General features: G+C 43.9%; 1 protein-coding gene and 1 pseudogene across 3 annotated transcripts in view; both read right to left on the reverse strand.

Moving 5' to 3' along the window:
* The window catches only part of APBA1 (amyloid beta precursor protein binding family A member 1), a 514,808-nt gene that overhangs the window by 466,695 nt on the left and 32,257 nt on the right, over positions 1–15,856 (reverse strand). The gene's annotated exons all lie outside the window — the stretch shown is intronic.
* Positions 5,885–14,271, reverse strand: LOC147727196 (selenocysteine-specific elongation factor pseudogene; annotated as a pseudogene).

Genomic DNA, 15,856 nt, shown 5'->3' on the forward strand with positions numbered 1-15,856 from the left:
TTGAAAAGCAGACATGTGTTTATCAAAAGACCACACATAGCAATTTTCCTGAGAATTTCGGAGCATTCCAAACCAGTCTCCAGTTTGCAACACAGCACATCAATAGTTTAACCAGTAAGACATATGTTTCAACTTTACAAGACAAATTTGAAGATGATGTTTGTGATCTGTAAACACCCTTGGCGGATCGTTGATGTACTATGAGTTGTTCCTGTGGTGTAAACTGTGGTCCAGTGGTGCATTTTAAGCATGATGAATTAAAAAAAGCAGCAGTACTGAGAAAACCTATGAGATGCAAGGCAAACAGAAGAAAGGGCTTATAGTTTTTATCTTAGTGCTGCCACACTGCTTAGTTTGCGACATCTTTCCAGGAAAATACTATCTGAAGATGGCATCACTCCAAGACACGGAAATGAGCCTAAAACATCACTCCAAGAAACAGACATCACACTGTGGCATCATGCAAAAACAAAGACTTCAGATTGCCATAGCAGTCCTGCAACCAGAATTCATGCTCCTAAACTACTCCAGGAATCTGCAATCTGTCAAAGGCATCACTCTAGACCTCATGTTGTAACATTCCTCCAGTAACAGTTTTTTTCTCTGACATCTCCCCAAAAATCGGATGTCAACCAGTGCCATCACTGCATGAGCCACACATCTGAGTATTATATTACAGTAGGACATTAAAGGAATTACATTACACACGTGACCTTCCTTCAAAACTTGACAGAGTGGCATATTTATTATAAATCAACACCAGGCTGTGGCATCACCGTAAGAATCTGGTGTCAAATTTTTGAATCACTCCATAAACAGGACATCCATCTCTTGACATAACTCTCAGTACCAGTCAGCACACAAAGCTCCAAAAAACCTGAGCGCCAAGAAAACGTAACATCCAAACTGTGACATAACCACAAGAAAAATTAAGATTGCAACTCCAGAAACCTGAGAGACTGTAATGTTAAGTCAATTTCCAGAGGTTATCAATAGCATGACTCCAAGACACTCAAACCAACCGCAGAATCCCTCCAGGAAACCACATCATCAGAAATGTACATATTGATACAGTCAAATGACAAGAAATTGTGGCATCCCTTCAGCAGTTAATAACCATATTTCAAGAATATGACATCAGAAATTCACTTCAGCACATGACAATAACGTAAGACTGTGGCCTCCCTTCAGCTAATTGATGTGAGACTGTGGGAGCAAGCCATTAACACCAGTAACTGGCATTGAACCCTCCCCCTTAGTCGGCCACCAGATGCCCTAATCCACTGCTCATAAACCTGCAGCCTGCATGAATCATGGTGCAGCTTTCTTGGCGTCTGTCACTTTAAGTGAGGCCAGTGAGTGAGACAGTGTCTGTGGAGGCGCCTGCTGGTGGATAGTTGGGAGGGACCTTGGTTGACCTGTGAAAGGTGCAAGGCATTGTGGTCTGGCTCACCCCCCTCATCTGAAAGGCTGCAGCGCAATGGGGAAGGACAGGCCGCAGTGCGGCGGCAGCAGATCAAGATGGACCAGTTCACTGCCCCTGGCACGAGTGCGATGGTAGAATAGTACGGAAGGCCATTGAGAGCCGCAGGGCCCCACCAGTACTCAGATACTGGCTGCAATTGAGGCATCCAGTGCAACGGTGCAAGCCAAGATAGAGGACGTCTCTCTGGATGTTGGAGTGTTGTGGGTGGACATCCGTAAAGTGGCAGAGAGATCGCCTGCCACAGAACAGGAGGTGAGCAAACTCCAGAAAGAAGGTGTCCGCCTCGCGGACTGCACTGATAGACCTCTTGGCCAAGACGGCTGCACTGGAGCACAGGGCTGGGGATGCGGAGGGGCGCTCCAGATGTTGTAATCTACAGTTCATTCGTTTTCCGGAGGGTGCGGAGGGACAAGCCCCAGAACTCTTTCTTGAGCACTGGGTCGCGGAGTCAATCCAATCTGCGAAATTGTCCTCACTATTTGTGATAGAATGGGCACACTGCACCTTGGCACCAAAGCCACCGGTGAAGGCACCCCTGTGCACAATCACTGCAAAAATATTCCACCTTAGAGATGGAGATGCCATCGAGATCTCACCTTTGAGAATCATGTGATCTGCATTTTTCCAGACTATACAAGGCAGGTTCAGCAGATGCGAATGTCTTTTGGGTAGAGGAGCAAAAGCTGAAGGCAATGGGAAAGCGCTACATGCTGCTCTGCCCAGCGAAGATTAAGGTTCTCCATGCGGACGGTACACATTTCTTTAATACACCTGAGGCAGTGTGGGACTGGCTGCAGATGTGAGGAGATGGTCATGTCCCGTCCCTGGTCCCCCACGGCTCCGCAGAGCTAAAGACTGGACCCAGGACAGATGCCACGTGATGCCGGCTGGGAGAAGACATGGGGGGGTCTCCTGGTTCTCCACCGTTGGGCTGGTCTGTTAAGATGGTACGCTGGACCTGGAGAGACGCAGTCGGAGAGGGTGGTGGCGAGAGCATTAGTGGAGGTGGTGCCTGACACAAACTTGGATGAAAGTGTGGCAGATGTGGTGGAGAAGACCCTGGCCACAAGAGAGACATGATGATGCACTGCCTTGAAAGGACACTGGTGGCCTCCAACAATGGCTGACTGTTGGGAGGCCATTGCGTAGAGGAGCAACTGGGGTGCCCTTCTCAATGAGCCACAAAGCCAACAGGTCTGAGATGGGCGGCCCGCATAGACAGAGTGACTTCCTGTAATGCAAGTTACATGGAGACTATACTGGCATGCAAGACTGAGCTTTAGGTGCTGAGTAAGCGGGCAGGGTGGCTCCCCCACCGTGGTCTTAGTTGTTGGGGATTGACAGGTGTGTTTAGGGTGATTATTGGTGGTGGTGTTGTATGCTTGTAGTAACGTAGGATGCCAAGTGTGTGGGCAGGTGTGGGCATAGAGTTGCGATACTTTGGAGCAGCTGCAGTTGTGGCAAGCACAAGGCATACACTCCTCACCATATTGGGACTGAGTGTCCCTGAGGGTGTGTTTGAGCGTAACAGCTGAGTTATTTGTCTGGTTTTAGGTGTGATATGGGAATGATGTGGGAGTGAGAGGATTGGTTCCTTGGGTAGGTATAACTGGGACTGAGATGTTTGGTGAGGCATGAGTTGGGGGCATATTGTTATAGTTAGGATGGGATACCAGCGGTGATGTGTTCATGGGATGGTGGTGGCAGGGGAGGCAGGCGGTAATGGGGGTCGGTGGGTGATTGATGGACAGATAAAGGTAGGATGATTGGACACTTTAACCACATCGCTGCTGTGGTTATTTTTCCCCTGTGCTGGAAATTGCCATTTTGCTGGTGTCATGACGAGCTCAGCTCGTCATCAGCACAGCTCAACTGTGCCTCATGACGAGCTGAGCTCGTCATGAGCATGGAAGGGGTTAAGTTGGTGACATGGAATGTTTGAGGGCTCAATACAATACAGACGGAGGGTGAAGTACAAAAAATACACAGGAAATGGAGCAGGCAGCTATATTCTGCCACATACTCCAACTATGCTTGTGGTGTTATGATATGGGTGGCCCGCTGGTTCCTGGTTTTAACCCCTTCCCTGCTGGCAGGATTCTCCCGATGTGCTGGGGACGCGCGCAGCGCTCCGATGCTCATGACGAGCTCAGCAAGGGGTTAATGCGGACATTGAGGGCAGGTACCCCTTACTACACGGTCTGTTAGACGGTTTGGAAGTATGCTTGTTGAATATGTACGCCTCAAATGTTGATGATGGGGTAGTCTATCTGGAGATGGAGAGGGACCTACTTCCTTATGTCGGATTCACTCTGCTATGGGCTGGGTATTTCAATTGTGTGTGGGGTGTCCAGTTAGATCTGCATCCGCTGCAACCCCGCACAAAGACGAGCATGTCAACTGCCTTGCATGCTGTGATGAAATTAATATACTCCACAGATATATGGCGAACAACTCACCCAGAGGTATGGGAGTACACATGCTATGCACCAATGCACGACATGTACTGCAGTCTCAACAGATTCATAGTGTCGGGGGGCTAGCGCCTGACGTGCTGAATGGGTCGGTTCCCCTAGAACCATGAACCGTTGATGCTGGAGTGGGGCATGAGTGGAACTAGGGTGGGGGTACCCTTTTGGAGCCTCCTCCTAGAGGCACTGGGAGACATGTAATTTTGCATGGATCTGCGGCAAGTGACGGCTAGCAACTTCGTTACTAACTGATTGTTGATGGTGCGGAGAGGGGTGGAATGGGATGCCCTGAAGTTGGTGACCCACAGGAAATGCATGTCTCGAATAAGCGGTATGCGACACTGCGAGAACTGACCGGGGAGGAGAGAGGCCAGGTGGACCTACAACGGAATGCACATGTAGTATAAGGGATATGCTTGACTGTCTGGTCCGGCATGATTACCATCAATGGATACATAGAGACAGAGATAAGTTGTAGAGGTTACTGGCATGGCTGTTGAAAAGGGAGCGCCCACCTCCGCTGATCCTATTGCTGAAGCTCCAGTATGGCACAGAGGCCGGAACACAGGCTAGCATGGACTCTCTCCTGCAGGATCAACTGGCGGTGGTATACAGTGCAGGGACACAGGATTGACCGGTGGAAGCCAGATATTTCCTGGGTGAGCTACAGCTGCCTCCTCTTGTGGAGGTGCAGAAGAGGAGACTGGAAAAGGAACTGAAATAGGCGATCTGTGATATGGCATTTTGAAAGACTTTGGGCCCAGACAGACTTCCGGTATACTATTATAAGGCATTCTTTGGTCTTCTGGCACCCTGCCTACTGCAGACTCACCAGGATTCAAGGCACAGCGGTGGGCTACTGCAGTCCATGGGGGTGGCCTAGATTGCCATGCTCCTGAAACCATGGTAGGGAGGGCACAGATCAGAGTTCATATTTTTATTTATTTTAAAGGTTTTATATAGCACGGGCTAGACCCAGAGGTATCAGAGCGCTTTACATGATTATAAGATCATAGTTGCAGGTTACATTGTTACAAAGGTTACACAGTTATTAGAGCATGGCAATACAGTTACTTGTAAGGTCGAGAAAAACAATAAGCACATATACGAAAGGTAAAAAGCAGGTCGAGGGGAGAGATTAGGGGGGGTAGGAGCGGGGGAAGTAGACAGAGAATTAAGGCGGGAGAGAGGATGGGAGGGTGAGAGACACAGCATGGAAAGAGGAGGGGGAGGGCGATGAGGACACAGACCGGTAGACGAGTCAAAGCTACGTCCAAGTCCAGTAAGCTGTCATCCTAGGGGAAGTGGTATAATTTCCCCATCTCTGTTGCGAGAGGCTCCCTTTATGCACTGGACTCTCTCAGAGGGGTCTCTGAAACTCCAAGGCCTACAAACTGGATCCTTCCCCAAAAAGGGGAGAGGGAGTGCTTTGGCAAGGGGTGTCATACCATACCTCAGCTGTGAGTGGCTCCCTTAGCGCTGTGGACTCTCTCAGCGGGATCACTGAGACTCCAGGGTATAAATATTGGATCTTTCCCCAACAAGGGGAGAAGGAGTGCTTAGTCAAAGGGCACAAAGGACAGGGGGCTAGGCAGTGTAGCAGGTAAGAGGAGACATTCAGGGTCGAGGGGATAGGAGCGAGCGTTTTACATGAGGAACAATAATGTTAAAATTTTTCATCAGTGACAAGTTACACAAGTATCAAGAAAAGCATTTGAGAAAAAAATGACAAAAAACAACAACAAAAAACAAAAAAAAGAAAAGCATTTGAAGAAACAAAGGGGACAAGGTGAATTGGACAAGGAAGGGTAAGGGGATAGAGTAACAGGGTAGGAGGAAGCTAGGACGCAGAGATGAGGGGAAAATCTGCCCAAGGTCTGGGTGCATGTCGACGGCGTTTTGACCCCACATTCAGTAGGTGGTCTCATCAGGACCTAAGAATGAGGGACACCTTCAGCGCCGGGATCTCCAGGTTGTCGCTGAGGCTCACGTAGCCGGACAGGATGGTACCGGTCATCACCGTACCCTGACCCTTGATTGAGAAGCAGTGGTCGACGGCCATGAGGAAGGGTCCCGAAGGGTCTCTTGTCGGCAGGTAGATCGGAGACGTCAAGAGCTGAATAAGTTAGGGAACACCCTGTGCCGTTTCAGTCTCCGAAGCCTCTGGACCACCTGGTCGAGCCGCCACAGCTATGATTGGGGATCCCTGGAATTTGGTGTTTTCCAGAGTCTTCTGCATCTTCTTGGTCATCTTCTCTATGGCAGCTTGTCTCTTCCCCTCCGAAAGAAGATCAATTTTGTTCAAAACCACCACCATCTTCTGGCAGGCAATCTCACCAATGACCAGGCATTCAGCGGACTGCGTTTGCACCCCCTTGGTCACATCTATCACCAACATCATCAAGTCAATGATCTGTGACTCTCCGATAATGGTCCTGATGAGGGAGGCGTGCCCGGGGCAGTCCACCAGGGTGCATTGCAGGCTGTTGTAACCGGAAGTGCGCAGGTGCTCATGAGCTGGTAGGGTGAAGCAGGGTACGGCAATCGTGTTTTTCTTAAAACGACGAACTGTGTGGAAGTCGGCATTTTAAATATCGGTAGCGGATCTCGCTATATGCAATCAACAGTACCACTCGGGTAACTACGAACGCGTGTTCAGCGAGTACATAGGGATTTGTTTTCACTACCGCCACTTCACATAATGAAGGGAAAGGAATATATGTTACTGCCCAGTGCTGCTAATTTGTCGTCTACCTCCCGCAGTTACCTCCTAGCGGTGGGATGACACACGGATAACAGTAATTTTTCGTGACGGTTACATTGCTAGAAAGAAAATGTTTCCGTTCAAATTTCATTCTTACTTTACCCCGCGTCCATCACGCTGTGGCTGTATGAATGAGGGGCATTAGCTAAAGTGATGCCATCCTCATATAGGAATATGTGCTTATTATTCTTAAAGACTTTTTTCTGACCAATCTTGCTATGGATGGGGTTCTGGTAATAAGCTGTACATAAAAGCTTTTGATTTGTCGTTATAGCATTTGCACAGCAAGGCATGGACTAAACTGAATCCCTTTATTCCCTATACAGGTAACTGGGAAACATACTCATTAACCATCTCGCTCTGTGCCTATTTTGAATCCATACAAACTATAAATAGGTGTGTAAGTCGTAAGACATATTCCAATTCTGATTGAGAGTATGCCGGTATTAATGATGTAGAGTGTAATATAATGCACTTTTTACCTTTAATGTTTAGATAACCATTATATGGTATCGTGGACAAGTGTGAAGTCTTGAGGTTTCTGTCTGACCCGCCAAAAGGTAAACACCTTTTTTGCTAATAACTAAAGGCAGGATCATTAGACATAAATAAATACCTCTAGACATAAATCTAGCTGCTAGGATGCAAGTCTAGTCATCCCTAGGTAAAAACAACCATAGACCTGAAATGGGGTTGTAGCTATTGCTCAGTAAGGCGGTTCCTTACTTGTTCATGGTATAATCCTGGAAATTGTCTGTTTGTTTTGATTGCTATGCAACTGACATATATTTATAAATCTTTTCTGACAGTGAATAGAATGGTTGAAGGTTTTGTCTTACTCTTAGTTTTGGGCACCCTATATAGGAGCAATATTGTATATAATGATGTGAAAGTGTACCTTTTATTATTATGTGTATCTTATGCTATGTACTATATTTTCTGTTTCAGAAATTTTTATATGAATTGTGGGAATTGAATTTTTAATCCTGAAGAAGGTGTTGGCTTTAAAAACAAGTGCCAAACCGAAACGGGTCGATGCATTCTGAGCTTTGACACATTAAGATTTTATGAATACAACTACTCCAATTACAATATGAACATAGGATTTGGAGTTTGATCAGATTCTCTGACTAATGTCATCACCTCAATTTTGATTGGAATCATTTTCCTTATTACTTTTCCCACTGTATGTGCATTATTATATGTATTTTTATTGGTACAACACTGTACACTATGTTCTTTTAATATATATTGAAATAAACTGTACATCTTTTAATTTATTGTTATTGTTATCAATTTGCTCCGTATCTGTTGCTCAAATCAATGTTGTGTGAAATGATGTGAGTGTAAGCATTGGCTATTTGCAAGTTCACCCAAAGGGGAATCTTTTTTTGACAATTTGTCTTTCGTCACCCTACCCCTTTGGATTCTGTGCCCCTCTCTTTTGTTAGAGATATTGTGCACAGCCCTTGTGGCTGGAGAGTTAGATAGGAATACATTTTCAAGAATTATAAATGGATCAATTTAGAACCTTTGGATTCAGTGATGACCAACTGAATCCTATTATTAACACTAAAAATGGGAATAAAATCACAGTAGTTACTGGAAAGGGCGAAAATTGGGGGAAGTTACTTAATCTAAAAAAAAAGCTTCTTCGGACTGAGGCTCATGCTGATTTTCTAGTGGAGTACATTAAATCAGGCACTATCCCTATTGGCTTACAGGTGCGCAATGAGCCTGGTCTGTTCTTTGAAAATAGGAAGTTTCTGGAAACCTGGACTATGATCTCGAATAGATGCAGCGGAGATTGGATGCTCTTGATTATTGAGGCGGCCCAGGAATTAATCATAATAGAACAAGATGCCATAAACAAATTTGAAATAGAATTAAAAAATTGTCCTGCACTCGAAGAGGCCAAGAAAAAAGTAGAGGACATAAATAGGGATGTTGAAGGATATACCGAATACTTGACCAATAAGAAAACTAACAAACTAAAAAAAAGACGTAGAAAGATTCTCTGAGGAAAAGGTCTATCCGTTCCTGAAAGAAAACTATTATCAACAACGGAACGACCCCAACTGGGAAAGGCCACAAAATAAACAGATATACAATAGAGGAGGAAGAAAACAAATGACCTTCTCTGAAACATCAGGATCCAGTAGTGAGGAGGAAGGCCTGCAGAGAGAGGATCACACTGGTAGGAACTATTCGAAAGACCAGGGTTCTTTTTTAGGGTCACGCCCGAAGAGAGGGCAACGCTACCATGGGAACACAGGGAGGGGCCAATTCAACCGGGGCCCTCCACAGCAGCAGGAATATATGAGTAAAAGGAGCAAGCGATACTGGAGACCAACATAATACCAGTAATTAATCTATCAGATAGAAATCTCAACGAAATTGAGATGAAGGTCTTAAGTAGGGGCCTGAGTTTTGTTCCTTCTGCTAATATAGATCAGTTTCAGTTGGAGAAAGCTATGCGCTCCTTTTTCAGAAAAGTAAGACTACGGAGATTTTTTGAAGATAGGGAGCCCAGGGAACGTGTTAATGTTTCAGGACTTAAACCAAAGTCATCATTTACCCCGACACTATCCATGGTTGGAAAAAATATAGAAGCTTTTGAGACCGCCGTGGAAAGTGGTATTTATAAAATCTTAGGGAAATCTAATAGACCTAGTACCCACAATATTAGTAAGGAAGAGAGAATGGCATTGAACTCCATGAAAAATGATAAGTCCCTCACGATTAAACCAGCTGACAAGGGGGGTGGTGTCGTTGTATTTAACACCATAGACTATGAAAAAAGAATGTACAAACTTCTTGATGTGGAAGAACATTATACCCATGTCCATGCTAGCAGTGTTTCTAAAATCTCAAAAGACTGCTTAGATCTTCTGAATGAAGCTAAAGAACATAACTGGGTATGTGAGGAGGAATTTAAATTCCTCAATAATGCTGATCATAGGACCCCAGCGATATATGGCCTTCCTAAGGTCCACAAAAATTACGAAGACCCCCCTATGAAACCTATCATCAGCAGTATAGATTAATTACTTGAACCTATCAGCAAATATGTAGATCACTTTCTTAGACCAATTGTATGTGGTATGAGGTCCTATGTTAGAGACTCCGCATATATGATCTCATTGATTGAGGGTAGGAAGTTCTGTGGAGAGACTCAGTGTCTAGTGACACTAGACATTGAGTCTCTCTACACTAATATTCCGCAACTGGACACTGTTGATGTCATTGATGATATACTAGAGACTCAGGATCTTGGTGGAGCCAGTAGGGTATTCATTGTCAACTGTATACGTATCATTCTAATGAACAATGTTTTTCTGTTCAAAGATGAGTATTTTAAACAGCTGAAGGGGACCAGCATGGGGGCCACTTGTGGCCCCAGTCTGGCCTGCCTGTATGTGGGACAATTCGAGGTTAAACATATTTACAACGAATTAGCCCCTTTCTTTGAAAATTTAGCGGGCTGGTACCGCTACATTGATGATATTTGTTTTATTTGGGAAGGCTCTGTTGACCTTTTGGAAGATTTTTTATCATGGTTGAATTTGGGTGACCCAAATTTGAAATTTACATTCTCACACAGCACCTCTAACATTGATGTTCTGGACATTACTATTAAGGATGTCAACGGTGTATTAGAAGTGGAGTTATTCACTAAACCTACTGCAAAAAATACTCTCCTCCACTTCTCCAGCTTTCATCCTAAAATGCAGAGAGAAAGCATTCCCTTTAGCCAATTCCTTTGACTCAGTAGGAATTGCTCTGAATTAGAGGACTTTTATAGACACTCTGAGATTCTAAAAAATAAGTTCAAAGATAGAGGTTACCCAAAGAAACTCTGGTCCCATTCTATGAAAAGAGCTAGGTTTTATAATCGAGATGCTTTGTTATATAAGAAAGAGAAAAAGGAGCCAATAAATAAGGTTGTCTTTGTTGGTCAGTTCTCCAACCTGAGCAATCAGATAAAGAATGTTGTCAACAAAAACTGGCATATTCTTAATCACGATGAATCTGTCAAGCTTGAGAAACTTCTCTTTGCTTTTAAAAAGAATAAGAACTTACGGGATTTGCTTGTCCACGCATATAGAGAGGATACAAAAACAACTCAAAAGAACTCTAGACAATACGGTAGTGTTAGGCAATTTCAGGTGTGGATTATGTAATATCTGGCCACAATGCCTGCAGACAGGTGAAGTTAAATACAACAATCATACATTAAAGTCCAAATGTATGAGTAATTGCAGAAGGAACAACATTGTGTACCTGCTAATGTGCCCCTGTGGCCTTGGCTATGTTGGGGAGACAGGGAGAGAAGCACGTATCAGATTCCAAGAGCACAGATCAGCGATCAAAACGAAAAAAATAACAGCGCCATTAGTTGAAGATTTTCTGGAGGTAGGCCATAGCGAGAATGATTTTGCGTGGTTTATTTTGGAGAAAATCAAAATTACAAAAGAGGTGGAAACATACAATCTAAGAGAAAAACACGTGAACAATGGTATATCTCTCACCTCAATACTGTAAGAACCGGTTTAAATTCCAAAGAAGAATGAGAATGTTTAATTAGACCTACTTAATATAAGATATCGGATATTAGCTATCGATTAAAAGTTACCCGATATGAGTTAATATTCCTGGGGATAAATATAATACACATGGCTGCAATACCGAAGTATGTGTCCAATTTTAAAAAACAGAATGTTTTTGTGGTATTAGAATTGTTACATGTATAAAAACAGCGAATTATCTACCCACTCGTTTATTAACAAAGTATAATATCACAGAGAAATGTGAAGTGGCTGATACTTTTGTCCATTTTATGCCAATGTGATGTTGTATTGATAGTAATGTCTGTAAATCGCAAAACAGGAATAACCAATGACAAATTAAAAATGCGATTAAATATCTATGTATAGTGATATCTAATTGCATAGAGGGTTAATAGCATAATTTGGATTTACCGATTGTATATATGTTTTTTTTATCTGGGTAACTATACTAGAAAAAACACCTCATTATATATGTATATATCGTCAGTATGGATAACATGTTACAAATGGTGGCCATCTTGGAAGGTGTTATTTTTGTAAACTGTATTGAATCAGACCACACAACTGCACATAAAGAGAGAACTAGATTATATATAAAGTTCTATAGGTTTCTCATTTTAAGACATATGACGATTATTGATCTCGAATTGATGATTCGATATTAGCGCATTTGATTAAAGAAACATCTCACATTTGGGGTTTAAGTGTGATAATTTACCATTAATGTTCTTCTTCGCTTCCGGTATGTTAAACGGTCACTAAGATATTAAATAGCTATATGTCTCATGTATGATAGCAACGTTTGTTTGAGAAGCTTCGGCTTCCCTAGAAGCAATGGCGGCATTACTGTGTACATTATAGTCCGCTGTCGATCTTTTTTTCGGCTTGAGATTAATGTCGAGTAGGCGCGAGAGTCTCAACGTGCGAGAGTCAGAATATAAAATGGAGGCCAAAAATGGCAATTCAGTATTGACGGTGAGAAGCCTCAAACCCATTTGGTGCTGATCCACGCCTAATAAGCAGGTATGAGAGCAGTGTAGGGTGGGATTAAATTGCAAGGAGAGAGGATACTTGAGTAATCTGCCTCTCTTGTCATTCTTTTTAGACTGCAGGTGGTCTAGCTGTATTAGGGGATGGCAATCGGGTTTTTCTTAAAACGACGAACTGTGTGGAAGTCGGCATTTTAAATATAGGTAGCGGATCTCGCTATATGCAATCAACAGTACCACTCAGGTAACTACGAACGCGTGTTCAGAGAGTACATAGGGATTTGTTTTCACTACCCCCACTTCACATAATGAAGGGAAATTCGCCCCGTGCTGCAAATTTGTCGTCTACCTCCCCGCAGTTACCTTCTAGCGGTGGGGTGACACACAGATAACAGTAATTTTTCGTGACGGTTACATTGCTAGAAAGAAAATGTTTCCGTCCAAATTTCATTCTTACATTACCCCGCGTCCATCACGCAGTGGCTGTATGAATGAGGGGCAATAGCTAAAGTGATGCCATGCTCATATAGGAATATGTGCTTATTATTCTTAAAAACTTTTTTCTGACCAATCTTGCTATGGAGGGTTTTCTGGTAATAAGCTGTACATAAAAGCTTTTGATTTGTCGTTATAGCATTTGCACAGCAAGGCATGGACTAAACTGAATCCCTTTATTACCTATACAGGCAACTGGGAAACATACTCATTCACCATCTTGCTCTGTGCCTATTTTGAATCTATACAAACCATAAATAGGTGTGTAAGTCGTAAGACATATTCCAATTCTTATTGAGAGTATGCCGGTATTAATGATGTAGAGTGTAATATAATGCACTTTTTACCTTTAATGTTTAGATAACTATTATATGGTATCGTGGACAAGTGTGAAGTCTTGAGGTTTCTGTCTGATACGCCAAAAGGTAAACACCTTTCTTTGCTAATAACTAAAGGCAGGATCATTAGACATAAATAAATACCTCTAGACATAAATCTAGCTGCTAGGATGCAAGTCTAGTCATCCCTAGTTAAAAACAACTATAGACCTGAAATGGGGTTGTAGCTGTTGCTCAGTAAGGCGGTTCCTTACTTGTTCATGGTATAATCCCGGAAACTGTCTGTTTGTTTTGATTGCTATGCAACTGACATATTTATAAATCTTTTCTGACAGTGAATAGAATGGTTGAAGGTTTTGTCTTAGTCTTAGTTTTGGGCCCCCTATATAGGAGCAATATTGTATATAATGATGTGAAAGTGTACCTTTTATTATTGTGTATATCTTATGCTATATACTATATTTTCTGTTTCAGATATTTTTATATGAATTGTGGGAATTGAATTTTTAATCCTGAAGAAGGTGTTGGCTTTAAAAACAAGTGCAAAACCGAAACGCGTTGATGCATTCTGAGCTATGACACATTAAGTTTTTATGAATACACCTACTCCAATTACAATATGAACATAGGATTTGGAGTTTGATCAGATTCTCTGACTAATGTCATCACCTCAATTTTGATTGGAATCATTTTCCTTATTAATTTTCCCACTGTATGTGTATTATTATATGTATTTTTATTGGTACAACACTGTACACTATGTTCTTTTAATATATATTGAAATAAACTGTACATCTTTTAATTTATTGTTATTGTTATCCATTTGCTCCGTATCTGTTGCTCAAATCAATGTTGTGTGAAATGATGTGAATATAAGCGTTGGCTATTTGTAAGTTCACCCAAAGGGGAAACTTTTTTTGACAATTTTTCTTTCGGTACCCTACCCCTTTGGATTCTGGTTCCCCCTCTTTTGTTAGAGATATGAAGCAGGAGAAGCCCAGGTCCAGAGTGATACCGTGCTCCCGGCTCTGCGGATTCTTGTCGAAGGCAGCCGTGGAGGCTGTGCTGCTAAGGGCCTTGGCCAGCAACGTCTTCCCATTGTCTATGTGGCCGAGCACGCCGATATTGAAGTTCAGCGTCTTCCCCGTTTCAGCCATGCTGCCGGCTTTCTTCTATATGGCCCTGTCCATCTTGGGGGTCGGCACTAAATTCTTGGTGATGGCTCTGGTGACTCAAATGGGTAGGGGGTAGGGGGGGGAACAATTTAGTACAGGGGAACCAATGCGGATTCATGCCAGCTGGAAGCACGCAGATGAACCTGCGGGGGATGTCCCATGAGTTACACTCAGTGGCAAATTCAGATTTAGAGGCTGCAGTGTTAGCATTGGATATCAAAAAACCTGTTGACACACTTGGCTAGGAAGATCTATGGGAGGTGCTGAGGAGGATGGGCTGGGAACCGTATTTATGTCATGGGGGGAGTTGCTGTATGCCCAACCTATGGCTTGTGGTCGGACCGGGAGTGTGGTATCTGAAAGTCTGCTCACTGAGTGGGGCACGAGGCAGGTATGATCCTATTGCCACTCCTTTTCACCTTGGCAACGGACCCCTGGCGGTTTGGTTGCACGGCAATATGGCTAGATGGTGTGTTGAGGTAGGGGAAAAACCCACGTAATATAACTTTTTTTATGTTACCTACAAAGAGTAATCACTGAGCACGTTGCTGGAGATCATTACTGAATTTGGGGAGGTCCAGGCTTGCAGGTCAACAGACAGAAGTCGGTAAGTTTCCCTCTGACTAGACTGGTGCGGGCGAATCCTGCTGATCTCCTGGTGAAGGGGCTTCAGTAGGAGCGAGATAATTTCCGTTACCTGGGAATACTGGTGGCCAATAACTCGGAGGCCAACTACAGCCTCAATATGGGCAGAGTGTTCGAGAACCTGGAAGCCTCTATCCTTTTCTGGTACCGCCTGCCTCTGTCTGTGATGGGCAGGGTAGCCCTAAGCAAGATGGTGTTGCTGCTGCACTGCCTGTACTTCCTGCAAAATTCCCAATGTCATATATCGAGACCCACCTTTGCCAAATTGAACAGCCTCCTGGTGTCCCTAATGCAGGCCGGTAAGAGTAGTGAAACTGGAAATACTGAAGTTTAGCACAGAGCTGGGGTGACTGGGTCTGCCAGACCTGCAGATGTAATATTTTGCAGGATTCCTACAATAGGCAGTACAGTAGTGCGTAGATGGCCCAAATGGGGAAAAGGAGCAGCTGGCGGAGTGGGGTGCCAGAGCAAACCTCCCCTGGGTGCCTTATACAGGGGGCAAGAGTCTTGCAAGACTGACCGTTTATTGTCCAGCATGTGGCGGAGGCCTGGAAACAGGCAGCCCCGTATGTGCTGCGTAGAGCTATATATGCTAGACTGCTGTTCCATAAGTGGTTGCCATGCTTCCAGCGGACACGATCCGTGATGGATCTGTCTCAATGGTATGATGGGGCTGCACCACAACTGGTGATCTGTACCTCAGTGGCACTTTCCTCATGATGGGGTAGTACAGGAATTATTTCAGATACTGCAAGACGCCAAGGTGTCCTGCGTGGCGCTACTTATGGATATATTTTCCTGCAGAGACACAGAAGCTGCTGCTACTGCTGGACCAGAGATCCACCAAAGGCCTGTTATCTCGTGTTTATAAGGCCTTGAAGGCTGACCGTAAATAGATATGTCAGTGGTCCTTGATAAATGG

The sequence above is a fragment of the Lissotriton vulgaris genome, chromosome 3_1 (genome assembly GCF_964263255.1).
Source record: "Lissotriton vulgaris chromosome 3_1, aLisVul1.2, whole genome shotgun sequence".
In the NCBI taxonomy this organism is placed as follows: Eukaryota; Metazoa; Chordata; class Amphibia; order Caudata; family Salamandridae; genus Lissotriton; species Lissotriton vulgaris.